The sequence below is a fragment of the Danio rerio genome, chromosome 5 (assembly GCF_052040795.2).
Source record: "Danio rerio strain M-AB ecotype USA chromosome 5, GRCz13ab, whole genome shotgun sequence".
Taxonomy (NCBI): domain Eukaryota; kingdom Metazoa; phylum Chordata; class Actinopteri; order Cypriniformes; family Danionidae; genus Danio; species Danio rerio.
In genome coordinates this window covers 11,497,668-11,519,363 of record NC_141025.1, presented here as the reverse complement: position 1 = coordinate 11,519,363, position 21,696 = coordinate 11,497,668, and the positions used below count along the sequence as shown (strand labels likewise).

Genomic DNA, 21,696 nt, shown 5'->3' with positions numbered 1-21,696 from the left:
GCTGTATGATATTGGAAAAATCGAACATTGAGATATTTATTTGTCCTGCAATATATACTGCGCTATGAATACAGTTTCACTAGATGTGTTGAACAACTATCTGGAAAGAATTTGTCATTTTAGAAAAAAAATTCTGTAGGGGTGTTCATAAAATATTAATTTATTCATTAATTTTCGGCCTAGTCCCTTTATTAATCTGGGGTCGCCACAATGGAATGAACCGCCAACTTATCCAGCATATGTTTTACGCAGTCGATGCCCTTCCAGCTGCAACCCATCACTGGGAAACACCCATACACTCATTCACACACACACACACAGTACGGACAATTTAGCTTTGCATAAAATATAATTAACAATAAATTAAATAAAGAAAATTATCCAAATTAAATAAACAGCATTTTATTGTTTCCGAGAAATCAAACTGTATTCAGGTATACAACAATTGGATAATCCAATGTAAAATAATACTGCACAGTCTTCGTTGTATAAACAATTTAATAAAATAATCATTATTGATTTGTCAAAGTTACAAGTAGTACACATTTTTTTCTGCTTTGATGCTTTTAAAACCTTCACACAGTCAGAGGTCTCAAAAAACTTGTGATGTCACTATTGCGAATGATCACATTGCGATATCGATGTTAAAACGTTATATTGTGCAGACCTGTCGTGAACTAAAATTCATCTTAACGGCTTCTGAAGTCAACCCAATTTTCATATACAAACAGAATTTAAAGTTAGTCTGACGTTGGAGTCCAACATCAATTTTACGTCTGTGTGACATCTGGTGCCTGTTGGGAAGAAGCTGAAATTCAGGTGTAGTAATGAATGATTGATTTCTGACCCAGCAATCACAACAAACTGAGTCATCTGACCAATCAGGGCAGAATATGCTTTACGATTTTTTCCTTTTTATTTATGCTTTTGAATTGCATAATTGCACTGATTTTTCTTACAACGAATTTCTTACCTTAAAAAAAGTTGTTAAAAAAGTTACTTTTATTAACATTTTTAATAGTTTACAGTGTAAATTATCTAGGTTGGTGTATATTATGCTACAAAAACTTTGTAATAAGCAGCTTGCGCATTTTTTAAAATTATTTTACAGACTTATTTCAGTGACAATAAAAGTAACTTTGTGAAACTGTAGAGTTGAATTTTGAACATTAAAAGTCGACAGAGCTGAGATCATCATCCCATAATGCAATACACAGCGATAAATAAATGGAACACACAAAATACGGAAACTGTTTATTAACAGATATTGTTTACACTAGGGATGTAACAATATTGTAAATACCGTCATACCGCAATAGCAATTTCTTTCAATATTACCGTGGTTGTGACTCAATAAAATCATAGGTCTTTTGGTGAAAAGTTTGCTCAGGCGAATGGAACGAATGGGAGGTAGCGGAAACAACAATTTTCATCAGCCCAGGCGTGGCCATCATCCTTTGCGGTCTGTTGTTGCTACAGATCCAGTAATGCAGAAATGGAGGGTGCTACTAGTAGCGGCAAAGAAAAAGCTAAAAATGATTGAACATAAAGCGGGTTTTAAATCAGATGTGTGGAAGCATTTCAGTTTCTCTTTGAAAAGACACAAAAAAGAAGAAAAGGTGACAGAAAAAAGGGTATGCAGGCACTGCCAGACTGTGCTGAAATACAAGTCGGGGAATACGACTAACATGATGGGGATTCTTTTAGTCAAGGGGACAGCAGAACACAGCACACTTCACAGATTGATGGAGACATTGACTTGTACCACCAAGAGACCTCAATCTCACTCATGGCTTGTCCTTTCAAGTGTATTTTTTTTACATGGTTTAAGATTTTTTGTTATTAAAATTGAATAATTTAAGTTCCTGTTTGAAAGTTTACAAATAGATAATTTGTATGTCATTGATATGTTCAGTGTTGAGGTAACATGAACATTCTAGCACTTTTGTGAGTCTCTTCAATAGTTTTGTTTTTCCTTTAAATGATTCAATAAATACCGTACCGTGCCATTCATACCGCGGTATTAACGTATCGTGAAATTTTGATACCGTTACATCCCTTGTTTACAGTCTATAAAAGACGAAGACCAAATCCTTGAACCAATTGTTTCAGACACTGTGTGAAAAGAGTTGATGCTGCAGTGGGTAATTTGAGAAAATAAATGTGTTTTTAAACTTTGAATGGATGTAAAACTATTGTAGGAAATCTCAGAAACAAAATTACAGTCCTTTGAAATACCCTAACAGGGACACTAAACGTTTCTCTACATAATGAATTGAGTTATGCAGACGCATTCTAATATGCACAACACATTACAAAAGTAACAAATAATAAAAATGAAACTCTTTAAGAACAAATGGGAATATGCTGTTAATGAATGTATCATCCACAGCTCGGCTTTGTCGCTAATCTGATGAGCTGTTTTCACAGACTAAAAAAGATTGCTGAGATACCTCAGGTTTGTGAGCTGCTGTCAGCTTCCATACAAGACCGAAATCTTTTAGCATGTCACTAAATTGCCAGATTGTCATTTAGATCACTTTCTCGACGTTTCATTTAAGTTTGACATGGTTTTTGTGCCATGCCTCTATGTGCGTTACAAATTACATGATTAAATAAGTCATCATCTTCTTTTTAATCTCTTCTTGAGTTTAATCTTGGTCTTATACTTCTTATCTTCAGATGAATGTGGGTCAAGTACATGGAATGGGATTATACAGAGTTTTTGGAAGGACTGAAATTCCGAGTAATTTATATTATTTATAGTGCAAGTCAGAAGAAAAATGATATAATTACCAGTAATTGATCCAAACACAATAAGTTACAGATAAAGTACATCCAGAAGGTTGTTTCGCAGAATAAATCCCAATACTCCTAGATTAGCCTGCGTTATTTAGCTGTTGTTATCTCAGGATAACATACCTTGTAATGTTGCGCCTGATCAATCAGAAGAGACCATTCCAGACAGCCTTCTCTGGTCTGCACAACATGTGCAGTGTTGCTATGGAGACGCTCATTGCCACATATAGTGGACGGATGGACAGATGGATGGACGGATGGATGGATGGATGGATGGATGGATGGATGGATGGATGGATAGAAGGGTGAGTGGGTGGATAGATGGGTAAGTAGGTGGATAGATGGGTGGATGGATGGGTAGATGGATGGATTGGTGGACGGATAGATAAAATGATGGATAGGATTACAGACAGACAGACAGACGGATGGACGTACGGGCGGGCGGGCGGATGGATGGATGGATGAATAAAATGATAGATAGAATAACAAAGACAGCCAAAATGAGAAATAGATGGATAAATGGATGGATGAATGGACAGATGGACGGACGGACAAACGAACGAACAAACGGAAGGACGGACAGACGGACTGATGGATGGATGCATGAATAGATGGATGGATGGATGGATAGATAAAATGACAGATAGATTGTCAGAAAGACAGACAGAATGAGAAGTAGAATGATGAAATGGATAGATAGGTGGATGGATTGGTGGATAGATAAAATGACCAATTTATTGTCAAGATAGACAGAATAAGAACTATAATGATGGATGCATGGATGGATGGATGGAAAGGTGGATGTATGAATGGATTAATAGATAAAATGACCAATAGATCAGATAGACAGATAGATCAGATAGACCAATAGACAGAATGAGAAGTGGAATGACAAATTGATGGATGGATGGATGGATGGATGGATGGATGGATGGATGGATGGACATATAGATATAATGACCGATATATAGTCAGAAAGACAGCCAGAATGAGACGTAGAATGATGAATGGATGGATGGATGGATGGATGGATGGATGGATGGGTGGATTGGTGCATTGATAAAATGATGGATTTAATGTCAGAAAGACAGACAGAATGAGAACTATAATGATGGATGGATGGATGGATGGGTGAAAGATAGATGGATGGATGGATGGATAGATAGATGGACGGAAAGAACGACAGAATAGCAGGTTGGATGGACAGAAAGACAGCTTTGCATTTTCAGAACAAACAGAGATAATTTTCCAAACACTGAACATGGAAGATAAGAGCTGCTCCAGAAAAAGTCCTTCAAGCGCTCGGCTCAGGAAATCAGCAGGTCAGAAAAGAGCGCAGGTAATCAGGCCTGCTAGAGGATCATTCCCCAAAGGTCAGAAGCACTCCATGAGCAGGACGAGGTTTTGTTAGCTATAGCAGAAAGCAGGAGCTGAAAGAAGTTTCTTCTCGAATCTAGCAGCTAGAATCCATTCCTCGTCCAGCCTCTGGAGTTCAGACGAGGTTTTTGCCCTTAAATCTCTCGAGACAGAAAATGTCACGGACATCTGTGTGTCGCACCAAGACAAGAATCTGAATTATGGTGAGAATGATGAAGCAGAATGAATAGAGGTGGAGGCTGAAAGACTGAAGGATTGTTAGTGTGCTGTGTGGCTGTGCGCTAACGTGTGTTTATGTGGAAATAAGGCATTTCTGAAATATGCAGATTTACATATAGAAATGTACTGTACTTCCAGACAGCAAGAATGTGTCATACTTTACATCAGATAAATTCACTATTGAGCTGTTAAGCTTATAGATTGTACAATTGATCAGAATACAGCCATTAGCAAATGATGCAAGTAAAAAATATTAATTAATATTTTAACAGAAAGATTACATGAAAATGTAGTGACAAGTGTTTTAAAGAAACAAAACATTTATTGTTTTTATTAGATAGAAACAGTAGAAAGACAGAAAAAAACAACAAATAAATAAATAAACAAATAAATTATTAAATAAACAAATAAATAAATGAATATAAATTTTAGATTACCTGCAAAACATTTAGTGACAAGTGTTTTTAAAAAACAAACCCTTTATTGTTATTATTTTTTTAATTATTATTTTTTTATTTATTAAAGCCTAAACAAATTAACCTTTATAAAAATGGATGAATGGAAGGATGATGAACAGATGGATCAATAAATGGATAGAAAGATGAATGATGGATGGAAGGACAATGAATGGATAGATGAATGAGTTGATAGATGGATGGATGAATGAAGTGATGGAAGAATGGAAGGACAATGATTGGATGGATGAGTTAATGAACGGATAGATGGATGAATAGATAGATGGATGGATGGATTAATGAATGGATGGATGGATGGATGGATGGATGGATGGAAGGACAATGAATGGATGGATGACCAGAGAAATGATAGATGGATGGATAGATAGATAAAGAGATGGATGATTGATAAATGGGTAAATAGATGGATGGATGGATGGATGGAAGGATGGATGAATGAATGGATATATGGAGGGATGGATGGATGGATAGATGGATGAACGAATGAACAGATGCATGATGGATGATGGATGGATGGATGGATGGAAGGATGATAGGATGGATGGATGAATAAACGGATAGACGAATGAACGATGGATGGATAGATAGATGAATAGATGGATGGTTGGTGAATAGATGGATGGATGAATGAACAGATAGACGAATGAATGATGGATGGATGGATAGATAGATAGATAGATGGATGGATGGATGGATGGATGGATGGATGGATGGATGGATGGATGGATGGATGGACGGATGGACAAATATATGGATGGATGTATGAACATGAATGATGGATGGATACATAGATGAAAAGATGGATGTTGAATGGATGCATTGGTAATGAATGGATGGATAGATAAATGGATGGATGGATGGAAAAATGGATAGATGGATAGATAATGGATAGATAGATAAATAGATGGTAATGAAGGGATGGATGGATGGATGGATGGATGGATGGATGGATGGATGGATGGATGGACAGACAGAACGGATGGATGGATGGACAAATGAACAAATTAATGAATGGATGGCCTTGATAATGCCTAAACAAATTAACCTTTACATAGCTAATACATTTTGCCATACCTGATGCTTTTTATATTATATTCATAAAATAATTAAATATATTTAATACATAACAATTATTTAGTAAAACTTTCAGCCTGATGTAGCATCACATTCACAAGTCAAAACTTCTAGACGCTTAAAAAAAGAAAACAAAATCATCATATTACAAATTTATATGAATTAAAATTTTATTGAAATAAAATAAAATATAAAAAAATATAAATAAACAATAAAATACATACTAAATTATAACCAATTCCAATTTAAAAAAAGAATCAAAACAGTATGAAATAAATAAAGTGAAATCATAATTAAATTGAATATTTTTTTCATAAGTATCAGCCTCATTCAGCTTCACATTTACATTACAAGCCAAAAACAAAATTAAATAAAATAAAATATAAAATGATAAAATAAAATAAATACTACAGAATAAAAAATAAAATAAAATAAATAATAAAATAAATTAAAATTAAATTAAATTCAACAAAATAAAATAAAACTACAACAAAATTTTTTTAAATACAACCAATTCCAATGCATTGTTAAATAAAGTGAGCCAGCTTCACGTTGTCCCATTCTAAAAGCCTGCAAAATATTTTTTTTTTTGATAAAATAATACCAAAGTATTAAGAAAATATTAAATATTAAACTATTCCAAACAATAATGGCTAAAAAATAAACTATTTTATAATTAAATAACACAGAAATAACTAGAAAACAATCTTTAGACAATAAAAAGTATTAAAAAAAAAGAAATTGTGAAAATAATGAAATTCTATTAATAATAGAATAAATGACTAGACAGACCCATCTTTCCAGCAGTAAAAAGCAATTCTAATCTATCTAAATGCAATGAAATGCCTGATGTTTTGACAAACATATTCTCACACTTCAACCAACACACACACACACACACACACACACACACACACACACACACACACACACACACACACACACACACAGACACACACACTGACCTTTCAATATATGCAGCCCAAAATGAAGGCTGTACACTTTTAGCCTTATTCATTACAGCTGTACGTCTGAAAAGTAAACACTCTTGACCCCTCAAACCAGAGCGGGCAATCGAAGCGTAAACATCACACCTGTCATCTCATTAGAGGAAGTGATGTGGACTGACCAGACGGACACTTCCTGTTATCAACAGCCATAGTAAACAAACAAACAACCTGCCCTTCTGCCGGATTCCCCCATTCATTAGCAGACGGGGATCTGTCAAAGAGTAACCGCTGCCATTACCAGGATAAATCCTCTAACAGGGCTTTACCTTGTTAAATAAGAGCAGTATTGATTGGGGACAGCAGGGGTTCACACAAAACTTGCATCATGGCCGTTTGAACTGCAGATGCTTCAGAAGGAGGAGTGTAATGAGCAGTATGTCTGAACGACAAACACTCACATCAGTTAAGATCATGGCAGATAATGCACATCAGACTTCAAATATAAGAGGTAAACAACTACAGTTGAAGTCACAATTAGTGGCAATCTTTTTCAAATATTTCCCAAATTTTTCAGTGTTTCCTATATTTTTTCCCATTTTTTTATTTCGGCTAGAAGGAAAGCAGCTTTTGCCATGAAACTCCTCTCTTTCAGTTCAAGTCTACCTTAGGATTAAAAAAAAATGCTTCATGATGTGTGCGGAGTGCTGCAGGCAGAGGGAGGAGTGGGCATGTCCGGCAGAGCAGGGAAGAAAGAAGGAAGAGAACAACTGTTGTCAGTTGCCAACTTATCGACTTTGTCGCTAAATTTAGAAACTTTTCAGAACCTCCAGCTACAAATTTTCCAAAAAGTGACTAGCAACGGGTGATGCTGCCAGCCCTTCCCCCGCCTCAGAGCACTGACAGGCGGCCCAGTCAGTCCTCATACAGCAGCCTCTCCCACCAGCAGCCTGAGAGCAGATCACCTCTCTGCGTACCGATGGCAAATGATTTGGCACCAGCAGTGTGAAGGTATTTCACTTGTACAGTCAAACCGATCTGCTTCTCCTTTATTTTAAAAATTAATTTGACCTTTTATTCTTTTCTTGATATTTTAGATATTTCCAGATATTTTAGTGACAATTTTAGAACTTGTCTAGGTTTATTACGTCTGAGAGATAACTGCAAATTCACTACACATCTTAAAATCTGTCACAGTGTGTGTATATATATATATATATATATATATATATATATATATATATATATATATATATATATATATATATATATTTATTATTTTTTTTATTATTATTTTTGAAAGCTGTGTAAACATTTTAAATGGCTGTATGTGGGCGGAGTAATACACAAAGGGTAAAGAGGCTGTATGGGTGCTGATATTACTTAAATATATCACGGCTATCAGCCAATCAGATTCAAGAACCAGACAGATCTGTTGTATAAATATAAATGTGTGTATATATGTATGTATATATATAAATATATATATATATATATATATATATATATATATATATATATATATATATATATATATATATATATTTGTGTGTGTGTGTACATGTATTTGTTCACTCTCTTAAAAACAATACATGGCTTTACAAACTTCTGCTAAGACAAATACGGATTTTCAATGGCAAAGTCACGCACTATAGCTCTGCTGAATGACAACAGCAGATCTGCATGACTGCGCAAACAAACAATGTTTCTTTTAGTCCATAATGCGTCAAAGTATCATATGGATTTAATCAGTTTAATGATCTCAGGACTGTTGCGTAGACTGTGAACATGTGACTGCATATTGTATGTGTGTGTTTGCTCTCAACCCTCAAGCTAAACACTCTTATTATGGCTATTTGTCAGACTGCTTAATGCTTCACCCGATGCCACCTATTAAAAACACACTCAGATTTTCCTTTCAGAAACTTAATTTCCAGCTGTTTTCCTAGCTGCTTTTACATTAAGCAAAACAGCATTAAGACAAAAAAAAATAAATAGATAAATAAATAATAAATAAATAAAAACATGAAGATGATAAACTTGAATGAATGAATAAATTAATAGATAAATAAAATAAATAATTAATAAAAATAAATAAATAAAATCCCTGTGGCTCTGCACAAATAAAATAAAATATAAGGCTGCATACTAATATTTAAAATAATTAAATTAAATTCTGATATATTCAGTCTGGTCGGATTGGCTGAAAGCCATGCAATATTCTACAATATCAGCACTTGTACAACTTCTTCCCCCTTGTGTATTACTCTGCCCATGAGTGATATCAGATCAATAAACTCACTACAGTTTGACAAATATTGCAGCTGTTCGACAACATAATGTACTCTTGCTGCTTTTTTTGGCGAGAATGTAGTTGCTTAGATTGCAATTACGCAGTTCAAGTATAAAGTATTATGCAGAGACCTTATAATACGTCTTTAGGGAATAAAAAAACTCAGCAAAAAATAGAATCAGCGGATCAACTCTTTATAGAACAGGTAAGTGACACTCTAATGCTGTGTTCACACCAGATGTGGCATGCGTGTATAAATCATGCTATTCACGCGTAAATTGACAAGGGAATGTTTTGAGTTTACTTGTTTTTATTAAACTGTGTTTAATAAACATACTGCAAATGGATCCCTCTGTGTCAGCCACTTCGTTACAACTCGCTTCATTCGCATGTCAAATTCACTTCACAATAGATGCAGATTCGCGTCACGGGGCTTATGCTCGGCGTCATTGCTAAATGGCTAACATGGATTTTTTTTATTGACAATGTAGCTGTGCTTTATGTGCATTAGGAAGGCTGAAAAACAGCATAGATTCGTTTGGCGGCATGTCTAAGTCCACTAGATCCTTTCAGAGGTGTACCCAGCTTTGTGAGTTTATCAACTCCTCCAGAAACTACAGTATACATGGATGAAGGAAGGTTTCAGCAGTGCTTGAGACTGTGCCGAGCCCAGATTGATCAGCTGTTGTCCGGTGTCGGCAAGAGAATTTCCCCTCAGGATACCAACAACAGGCCTTACATCATAATCACTCTTACAAGAGCAAGCTCATGATTCGTTAACTCAGCGCGAATGTCCGCTGAAGTTCCGATTTTCTAACTCGAGTGATACGCACGTTAATCACGTCAAACATGCAAAAAGCTTAACTCCTGCCATGTCATTCGCGCCGCATGATGTCTATTTTTGCATTGATTTAACATTTAAATCATTCACTCAGGTAAAACACGTAGTATAAGTTAATCTCTCTCTCTTGTATGTTGTAGTCCTGTATTCATACCATAATAATCTGGTAGTGTTTGCTTTGCTTTGGCTTTTTCGGGGTTAATTATTGTGATCTCTCAAAATACTAGCTTTAAAGTGACATGTTTTAAGCAACGGTTTCTGCTGTTCTGACATCAGATGAAGATGTGAAGTAAAGGGATTTTTAGACTCTCTGCATTTAATTTTCTTTTTTATTTACATGATTATACCGTTTAACCGTTGTATAAACGCAATATCACACTCATAGCAGTGCCATATGGCTGTATATCATCACTAGTGGGACACTAAGACACAAGGCCGCACGCCTCATATAATATCATAAGTTAACATAGGGATAATCTAGACCAGTTAAATTCTACAAGTCTACATTAGAATGATCATGACACAAAACTAAATTAAAATATAACAAACTAATCAATTAATTAAAAAATAAAAAATAAATATATATATATATATATATATATATATATATATATATATATATATATATATATATATATATATATATATAGTAAAATGTTTATAAAATATTGTTTAGCAGAATATATTTTTTTTATCACATCATTCACACAGTTCGTGTATACACTCTTATATGGTCCCACAGGACTGTCCTTACTTCAATTGCACATTCCACAAAAATGATTTTTCATTACAGACTTGATTCCAGCGCCATTTCTAATCATTCTCATAGAGATGGGAGGCCAGAATTTTGAGAGAGCTTCTCACCAAAGGACATGGTTTTATCAAGATAAGATGACCCTGACAGCCTCCATCTCCTCTTCACCTTCTCTTTCGGCAGACTGATTGAAAACTATTTCTGACTTCCAAGGCGAGCCAGAGGGTCTCAGCAGCGGAGGAAGATTGAAGCGCTTGTGTTCCCGAACACCTATTGGTTTTTCCAGAGACGAGTGTTTAAGTGTTTGCTCACAGGCATAACAGCAGAAACCTTTACTTGGATTCAGTCTGGCAGACGCTCATCTGTAGCACACTCTTCACTTCACAAATAGACTAACTGCTCAGCTAGATCTTACATTTATTATTCGCTAAAGTGCCCCATTATGCCATTTTAAAGGTTTCTCATTTGTTTTGGAGGTCTACTTTAACAGGTTTTACATCCATTCAAGGTCAAAAAACACTTTAATATTCGTATGACATCCTAGAATGTCTTTTCTCACAGTACTGTAGCTCTGTGTCCATCCAAAGATGTGAATAAACAGAGGCACAAAACTGGAATATTGCATAAAACATTTGCGAACAAAGCCCGGTTTCCATTTGATCAGTCAAAGAGGAACACTTTAGTAATTAGTAACACTTTAAAATGTAAATGTATTTATTGATATAAACAAACAATTAGTAATGCCTCTATTATGGTACTTATTCACCTTTGATGACATTAAGTTAAATAATGTTAGGTTAACACAACTTTGGATTGTAATAATGCGTTGGTAACTACTGAAATATGATTAATAAACCCTTTATGAGATTATGAACCATTATTATAAAGTGCTACCAATACATTGTGTTTGACGGAGCCTTTTTATAGCTTATTTCTGGGGTCCCCTGACCTTTTAGCTCATGACCCCTAAAATAATAATTCCAGTGACTCGCAACCCCCACTATCCTCGTAGGTGGTTATAAACATACAAATAACAGTGCACACGCACACACACACACACACACACACACACACACACACACCGATAGGAACTATATAAACAAGCTTATTGACAACACACAAAAAGAACAACAGCCTAACAACTATATTTTTATAGTCATCATACATTTGTTTAATGTATGTGCTCATGCTTTATTTGTAGAAAATCAGGTTATTTTTTCATATATCTTACTTTAACTATATACAGCTTCTTAGCCAACATGAAAACCGCTATGATATTTCCTAGTACCTCAGAAAGCTTGTCCTCATGAGGCTCTGATTAGTTAGCTAACATATTGTGCTGTGATTAGTGGATTGTATCCACATCACCAGCAAAACGCCACTAAATGTCTCTGCTCTGTCAATACTGTCAGTCAGAGTAGCTGTAAGCCACAGCAGTTTGAGCCTGAATTAGGCAGAAAATAAAGAGGCTGAACCTCACGCCTGCTCTCTAAAATAAAATCTGACAAGTGTCTTTCACATATATTGAAAAAAAGCATGTGTAAGTAATATGATTTGTTCACATATCTTTTGCGAGTTCATTATTTTGATGTTTAATAAGCAGCCGTATAAAGAGACACTGCAGCGCTGGTGAATATCGTGGCTGTTTTCTGCGGTTTTATGTAAGAATATGCATTTGTAGCTAAATTGTTAACGGTGCCAAACAGCATTTTCCGTTGTTTACATCTTTGCTACAACATAACGTTAACGCTACAAACTATGCATGTAGTAGATCAATTTTAACAAATAAAAACACTCACATGTTGTGGCTCGCAATCCACAGCTTCTTCCATTATGGTTGAGCTGCTTCTTCTTTGAGGAGTTTTAGTCGAATTCAGCTCTGAACTGGGAGAGATTCTGTAAGTTTTCCATTGTCAAATGCTAGAGCTATATATTTTTTATAATTCTCTGAAACGTGAATGCAAGCACTTCTGTCTTCGTGTCATGTCCTTTGGAAGCCCACATACAGAAACAGAAGAAGCTGTGTGGAAATAGCAGCGTTTGAACCACAATTTTGCTTTCTTTGCTATAACACTAAAGTACTTCTGGTCACACCCCTTTGCTGTATGCGTGGTGAATGCGCATAACCAGAAACCTTTGTGATCTCACTAGCCGGATGTATTTTTTTGTAGTCCCCAAACATCATTCGCAGTGGGCTTTGCTAAGCTAACTCTGTAAAAGCCAATGTCTTCCTTTGCATTAAACTTTAAACGTCTTACATTCAGAGATGTTGTTTATGTTCACACAGCTACATTACACATCAACTAAAGTTTAAAATATGATATCATAGTGGACCACCCTTTTAAAATACTATTTTCATATTCTGTAGGTTAAGGATAAAATATGGTAAATCTAATAGTATAATAGTATGTAAAATATTTTGGGAAATTACCAACCAACCCCCCTTATTGTCCCCCAAAGGTGCTCCCGACCCCCACTTTGGGACCACTGGCTTATTTAATTAAAATTTAATAATGGTAGAGAAATAAAGAATCCAAAAAAAAAAAAAAAAAAAAGCAACAATATCTTTAAAAAACTGCTAGGTTGTCGTTACCCAACTTTGGGTCAAATATGGACACATTCAACATTGGGTTGATTTTTTCAATTAAATTTAAATGACACTTTTTGACCCAGCATTTGGATTCAACATAGGCTCATGCTATAAACATACCCTATATACACTTCTGGAGATTGCAAATTGTGCAGCCAGATTTACAGATGGCTGCATTTCATCTTTAAAACAAATGCTACAGGCTGATATGACGTCGTTCCTTTTCGTGCTAGCAACTGATTGCTAGTCCAGTAGCTCATCATGTACATCGGCGGGGACACAGAGAGGATTTGACCGCGACAATGGTGTTTGAGTCTGGTGAAGAACGGTTGCTGAAAGCAGGTAAAACAAAAACAAAAGTCAAAAAAAATAAATAAATAAATAAATAACAGAGAGAGAATGTGGTAAAATCTGAAGACATAAATATCAGGGGGCTTTTGCTTTAATAAATTGATTTTTAAATCACTGTAAGTTGGGTTTAGAGAAATGGGTGGGTGCTGGTCAATCTGTGCTTTTGAAAACAATATCGGTTGGGTTTAGGGAAGAGGGTGGGTGGGGGATATTGGTCGGTCAGTCAATCAGTCGACAGCACACTCTGATGGGTTTATGTGAGAAGAGCAGACATGAATGACACTCGCGAGAGAAATTTCAGATCTCATCACAGATCTCGCATCAACAAAGACAGCAAAAAACGTACATCCTCGGATGTATTTGGCGCTCTCAAGAAATGAATATTGGGCTACATTTTCAGAATGAGCCTGGGTTGTTTAGATTTTTCCATATTTGACAAACCCATAATTCAGGGCTCAACAATAAGGACTGCCCTATGGCCCGGGGCCAGCGTGAGAGATGCTCGGGACAGTAGACAGAATGGTTACTTGCCCGATCGGACCAGTGCTGCCATGTCATTAAATTTTAATTTGCCTTCGAGAATTTGTCAAATGCATGCAATTACAGTCTTAGAATCAAGAAATAATTTGTTCTTTTAAGTCTTTAAATGTTACTTTCTCTGTGAAGTCGTAAACACCATATTGGTTTTCAGTTCCTCTTTTCTGATTGGATGTTGTGAGCACGTTATTTTTTTCTATAACCTGGTAAAAACCAGTACAGTGAAGAGACAACAACACAACAGCCACATCAAATTATGAGGCTAAAAGAAAACATCTGTTTCTAACATTGTGGAAACAGACATTTAAATGGGTACAACACCATGAAAAAAAAATAAGTGATGTTTGCTGTCACTTTTAAGTCGGCCACCTTTTGTTTTGCAATAAAATACATGCACATTTTCCATACTGCTATATTTTACAGCTAAATATTTTAACATTTTTTAAATATTTAAATTCTATATTCACAGAAATTATTTTTGACACATTATTTAAAATATGTGTCTAAGAAATAGCTATAATTTATTATAATTTTTTTGGTGTGGGGCCAGTGAAAATTTTGGCAGGGCAAGAAAAAATCTGAACCACTGGTCCAATCGGACCAGCAGAAAATATTCTTAGCGTTGAACCCTGGAATTCTCTTCTTTTTTAGAGCAAAGTTTTCAGAGTGGAATTACTGACTGACTCATTTCAGGTTGTTCAAAATCACTTCTTTCTTTTCTGAGAAACAACAAACAATTTATTGTGCACTTTAGAACTGTGCAGATGTTTTACATTCACAAACAGCTACATTACATTCAAAATGAAAGATATATTCAGAAAGAAAAAGGTAGAACGAGCACGACAATGCAGCATCTGTTTCACATAAAATAACTTTTTTGGTAATTACAAGTTGACAAATTGATTGAGCTTGCTTCAACTTTTTTAAAAAAGTAATGCATATTCCCTCTCCTGAAAAAAAAAATCAACAAAACATACTCATGAAAATAAGACAAAAACTAAACCTTCAGAATTCCGTTTGAAGCAAAACTGAAATATGACATATTTGACATGAAGGCTGTCTCGGTTCCAGGACAAATTTGCATTCATACAACAATGATGGCATATCAAATGATTTTGTAGTGGATTGTGTGTCTGTGTATGTGTTTGACAGACAATTAAACAGAAATAAGTGAGTGTGCGTTAGCCAATAGTTGCTTGTGTGTTTTATGGGATGTTTGCTACATAAGGAGAATGAGTCTCAGTGGGGAATCTGTTATGCTCTTTTGATTTATGACTGCACGTTGTCTCATTTCGCAGCATACTGACAATTTTTCTGCAATAATTGAAGTAAATGATGAAGTTGTTCTCCTCTTCTACAATAAAATTATAATGTTGAGCCTAAGGACAAAGTCATAATAGAATTAATGTCCTCTGTAAAGTCCACACAGAGACGCACTAGCGCTCACACACTTCACCGTATTATTCTCACTATTTAGGTCATGTTTTTTTGCATTCAGTTTTACTGTACTTGCTATGTATTGATTAACCAACCTTGTTTTTGTGTACGTGTGAAACGATTTTGATGATTAGACTATATCTGAATGTATATGTTCTTCTATCAACTGTGCAACTGTTGGAGTGAAGAACATAAACAAAGACACTGAACAAAATAACAATCACATACATTATTATGGTGATTATTGCTACTGAAATTGATTAATTACTGGCATTTTTTTTGGCTTGTACTAATTGGTGGGACCAGAAAAAAGTGTACTAAAACTGCCTCAAAAAAGAAAAAGTCATACATAAATAAACATAAATAAACCAACTGACCCCAGAATCAACCACTGAATCAATCCCACAACAAACTGCAATAACAAGCGTACAACAGATGTAGACTCAACAAAGGGTGAATTGTTGTCACATGCTGTACATGTCTTATAAACGCAATGATTTAGCCAACACAGGCTCATTGGGAAAATGTGCCCATGGTTACATTTTTGAGAACCGACAAATATGTGCTCGCTGTTACATACGGCTGCATTTTGTGTGTAAAAATAATGCTACGGGGGGTGGTGTTTGCTGACAGCTTCCCTATGGATGGCTTTTCTGGTGTAACTGCTTTGTTTGGCAGCTCACCACGAATGACGCCAGTCTTGGATTACAAAATATTGACTTGGGACGCAAATTATTGGGCACCAGTCTTATTTAAGTGCTCATTTCATTGTGGCTTCTGTGATTAGGAAATGATCAGCTTAGATAAATTACCCATTAGACCAGTGGTGTCAAACTCAGTTCCTGGAGGGCCGAAGCCCTGCACAGTTTAGTTCCAACCCTGCTCCAACACACTTACCTGTAGGTTTCAAACAAGTCTGAAGGACTCAATTAGTTTGATCAGGTGTGTTTAATTAGGGTTGGAACTAAACTGTGCAGAGCTGCGGCCCTTTGGGAACTGAGTTTGACACCTGTGCATTAATAACTCTCTCCCTTATGTGCGATTTTGGATGCAACTTGCTTAGATTGTAATGAACCAGCTGTTTTGAACAGATCACTTGAATGAGTCATTGTTTGTTTGTTCATGGTCATATTTATACATACCAGACATAAACTAGCCAATGCACCAGCAGCAAGACAACATTCAGCAAAATATTGTTTAATAAGCTTATTTATAACATAAAATTAATATCACAATTGTGAAAAAATAAATCACAAATTTGAGATAAAAAAGGGCAAATTACTGCAAAGAATGTGTATAATATATATCCACACGCACACAAAATAAGTTTGTTTTGACATAATGTGTGTGTTTTGTATATTTATTATGAAAAGATAAATAGACAGATGCATACATATTTTTAATAAAAAGATTATTTATATTTAGGTATATACTCACCGGCCACTTTATTAGGTACGTCTAACTAGCACTGGGTTGGACCCCCTTTTGCTTCAGGACTGTTATAATCCTTTGTGGCATATATTCAACAAGGTATGGAAATATTCCTCAGAGATTATGGTCCATATTGACATGACAGCATCATGTCAGCAGTTTTGCTGCTTATTTGTCGGCTGCACATCCATGATATGAATCTCCATTTCCACCATTTCCTAAAGATGCTCTATTGGGCTGAGATTTAGTGACTGTGGAGGATTTGAGTACAGTGAACTCATTGTCATGTTCAAGAAATCAGTCTGAGATGATTCGGGCTTTCTGACATGGAGCGTTATCCTGCTGGAAGTAGCCTTCATAAGATGGGTACACTGAGGTCATAAAGGGATAAACATGATCAGCAACAATACTCAGGTAGGCTGTGGTGTGGACACGATGCTGAGTCGAAACTAATGGGCCCAAAGTGTGCCAAGAAAATATCCCCCACACCATTACCAGCCTAACCTGTTGATTCAAGGCAGGATGGATCCATACTTTCATATTGTTGATGCCAAATTCTGACCCTACCATCCGAATGTCGCAGCAGAAATCGAGACTCATCAGACCAGGCAATGTTTTTTCAATCTTCTATTGTCCAATTTTTGAATTGGAATTTTTGAATTGTAGCCTCAGTTTCCTGTTCTTAGCTGACAGGAGTGGCACCCGGTGTGGTCTTCTGCTGCTTTAGCCCATCAACTTCAAGCTTTGGCGTGTTGTGGGTTCAGAGATGCTCTTCTTCGTTACTCGGTTGTAACGAGTGGTCATTTGAGTAACTGTTGCCTTTCTATCAACTTGAGCCAGTCTGGCCATTCTCCTCTGACCTCTGGCATCAACAAGGCATTTGCGCCCACAGAACTGCCGCTCACTGGATATTTTTGTCTTTTCCAGACCATTCTCTGTAAACCTTAGAGATGGTTGAACGTAAAAATCCCAGTAGATCAGCAGTTTCTGAAATACTCAGAAGAGTTTGTCTGGCACCAACAACCATGCCACATTCAAAGTCACTAAAATCGCCTTTCTTCCTCATTCTGATGCTCTGTTTGAACTGCAGCAGATCGTCTTAATCATGTCTACATGCCTAAATGCATTGAGTTGCTGCCATGCGATTGGCTGATTAGAAATTTGCATTAACGAGCAGTTGGACAGGTGTACCTAATAAAGTGGTCGGTAAGTGTAATTATATATCTATGATACAAATGATACATAAAATGTTAAATTTAGGAAGATAAATTGTTATATATAATTTTATTTGTATGTGTGCAGGCGAAGCAGTGGCACAGTAGGTAGTGCTGTCGTCTCACAGCAAGAAGGTCGCTGGGTTGCTGGTTCGAGCCTCGGCTCAGTTGGTGTTTCTGTGTGGAGTTTGCATGTTCTCCCTGCGTTCGCGTGGGTTTCCTCCGGGTGCTCCGGTTTCCCCCACAGTCCAAAGACATGTGTTACAGGTGAATTGGGTAGGCTAAATTGTAAATAGTGTATGAGTTTGTGTGTGTGGATGTTTCCCAGAGATGGGTTACAGCTGGAAGGGCATCCGCTGCGTAAAAACTTGCTGGATAAGTAGGCGGTTCATTCCGCTGTGGCGACTCCGGATTAATAAAGGGACTAAAGCCGACAAGAAAATGAAGGAATGAAGGAATTTATGTGTGCATTATTACACATATATTTAATTATTACACACACACACACACACACACACACACACACACACACACACACACACACATCTATTATTTTATTATTTTATATATATATATATATATATATATATATATATATATATATATATATATATATATATATATATATATATATAAAATAAACACACACACACACACTTACATATGACATTAAATAAAATGTTATTTTGTATGCAATCAATCACAATTAATCCTTGCCCAGCATTATAAAGAGTCTTTATTTATAACATTTTGAAAAAAATATAAAAATATTGAACAAAAATTTATCAAAAGGAATACCCAAATAATGCCAACAATAATTTATCTGCACATCCCAATAGAGAACCCATTTCTAAAAGCTTTTAAAATGTTTACCAAACATGGAGGATTTTTTCTAAATGTTGGAAATCCATCACTTTAATTCAACATTGCTCATTTTCTTGTGGCTGGCTTGAGTCTCAGTAGGTGCTTCTGTGATTAGGCAATGATCAATGTAGCAAGATAAATTACCCATAAGACACTGCTTCTTATTTGGGAAGCCCCAAGCTTATAAATGTGTGATGACTGTTACAGACATCAATCACAGTGTTTTTTCCTCAAAGGCCTGTGGGGCTGGATCATTCCAGTGCAAGGCTGTGTGTGCGTATGAGCACTATAAACCATAAAGATGATGTCCTGACTCGAGTTCAGTGTGAAGTATAATCACACACTCGTTGCTCACTTACCAAACCAAATTGCTTAGTGATTTTTAAATATGAGTGTAAAAGTGCAGGAGAAGCCAAGACTCTTAACATACTCAGATTTAATGTCTTTACTGAATAATAATATTTATTTTCTTCATTTTTTTTTTTTTGATTGGAAACTGTCCAGGAATTTCAAAGAGAGTCATTTTATTCTCACAGAAAAGCCACAATTGAAAAAAAATAAATAAATAATGCTGCACGGCATGACAAACTTCGCTACTATTATTGATTTCTATTTAGTGTTGAACAAATAACCCTGCATATTAAACTGTGGTTAAATGGCATCTTGAATCATGCAGATTTATAAGGAGACTTTTATTATTTATCTTTTTTAAGCAAAAAGTGGCACAGTTTTTGCTTGGTGGTTGATAGTGCATGACAACAAAAACTGTTTGAGGAAGGATGTCTGTCATATAGAGGCTGTATAGATATGGATCAGCAAGCAGCCACCTAGCAACCACCCAGAATAACTTAGCTACCGTATGCACTGCCTCTACATTCTGACAGTGAGTTTTACATTTGTGTCAAACACATCACATTTTCTGCAGACAATGTAAAACAGGGTTGGCATTTTAAAGACTATAAACATAAATATATTATTCTATTGCTTACATATGTAAATATATTATTTAGTTTCTCAAATATTAAGATAAATATTAATCAAATATAAACATTTTAGATTTTTTTTTTCATATTCTGAGTTTTTCATAATTATGACAATGAAAAATCTGTATAAAATAGTTAGAGAGGTGATAGGAAACCCTGAACTGTGAAAATGCAAAAACTGGGGTTGTTTTTTGTATTTTTTATTGCATAGTAAAACTAAACACAACTGGGCGGTGTAAACTCACAACTCCAAGAATAAAAAGAAAAAAAAATCTAGATGTAAAGTAAAGCTTAAAAAAATAAATAAATAAATCATGCAATTGTGAAAAATGTCAGAATTGCAGTTCACAAATCCGCATTGGCTAGAAAACAGCCATAGTAGTGACATAAATAAAATAAAATAAAATAGATCTTAACCAATATTGAGAAGACAAAAATATCTAAAGTGTGAGATATAATAATGACACAAAAAATCAGAGTTCAAACCTTATTGTGAAAAAGTCTAAACTATGAGATAGAGGAAAAATAAAGGAAAAAGGGAGATATATATATATTTGCATATAATATATTTATTCCATAGTAAAACTAAACTAAACATTGAGGTATAAACTCACAACTCTAAGAAAAAAAGGGGAAAAATAAAATAGTAAAAATAAAATTAAATATTATAAATACATTTATCTGAACTAATATTTTCAATGAAATATAATATATATATATATATATATATATATATATATATATATATATATATATATATATATATATAATTGTAGAGAGAGAGAAAGAGAGAGCGAGAGAGAGAGATTTGTGAAGTACCTTTTAAAGGTAAAATAATGCAAATCTGCAAGAAACTGCAATTCACAAGTTTGCATTTGTTAGAAAACAGCCAAAATAAATAAATAAATAAATAAATATTGCCAATCAAAAATATCTAAACTGTGAGACATAATAATGACAATAAAAAAGAATCCTAAGTTTAGGGTATAAAAGCTCAAACATCAATTGTAAAAAAAAAAAAAAAAAAAAAGTATAAACTTTGAAATAAAAAATTATATATAGGAACATAAATAGGGGTAATGGTGAATCATAATTACACAATTAAAAAAATAAACAAATAAATTAATTGCATTTTATATTTGTAAAAAAAAAAAATATGCAGCTTTATTTTATACATCATTTTAAAGGGGGAAAGGGAAAAGTCAAAATTGTGATATATATATACAATCAGATAAAAAATGTGCATTTCAATGCACCCAGTTAATTAATTACATATTATATTTATTCCATTGCAATACCAAACACAACTTGGATGGGTAAACTTACAATTTCAAGAAAAAAAATCATCAAGATATAAAGTACCAGTTAATGATTAAATCATGCAATTGTAAAAAAAAAAAAAAAAAAAAAAAAAAGACAAAACTGCAACTAAACTAAAACAAAATAATTAATTAATAATTTATCTGAACCAATAATGCCTATTAAAAAATATCTAAACTATGAGATACA

General features: G+C 34.8%; 1 long non-coding RNA gene across 1 annotated transcript in view; it reads right to left on the bottom strand.

Annotated features, from left to right (window-relative positions):
- Positions 1-389: 389 nt before the first annotated feature.
- LOC147843873 (uncharacterized) overlaps positions 390-21,696 on the bottom strand; it is an 82,016-nt gene continuing 60,709 nt past the window's right edge. Inside the window, exon 4 of the long non-coding RNA XR_015490809.1 lies at positions 390-1,508. This is a non-coding gene — a long non-coding RNA (uncharacterized LOC147843873). The remainder of the gene's footprint in view (positions 1,509-21,696) is intronic.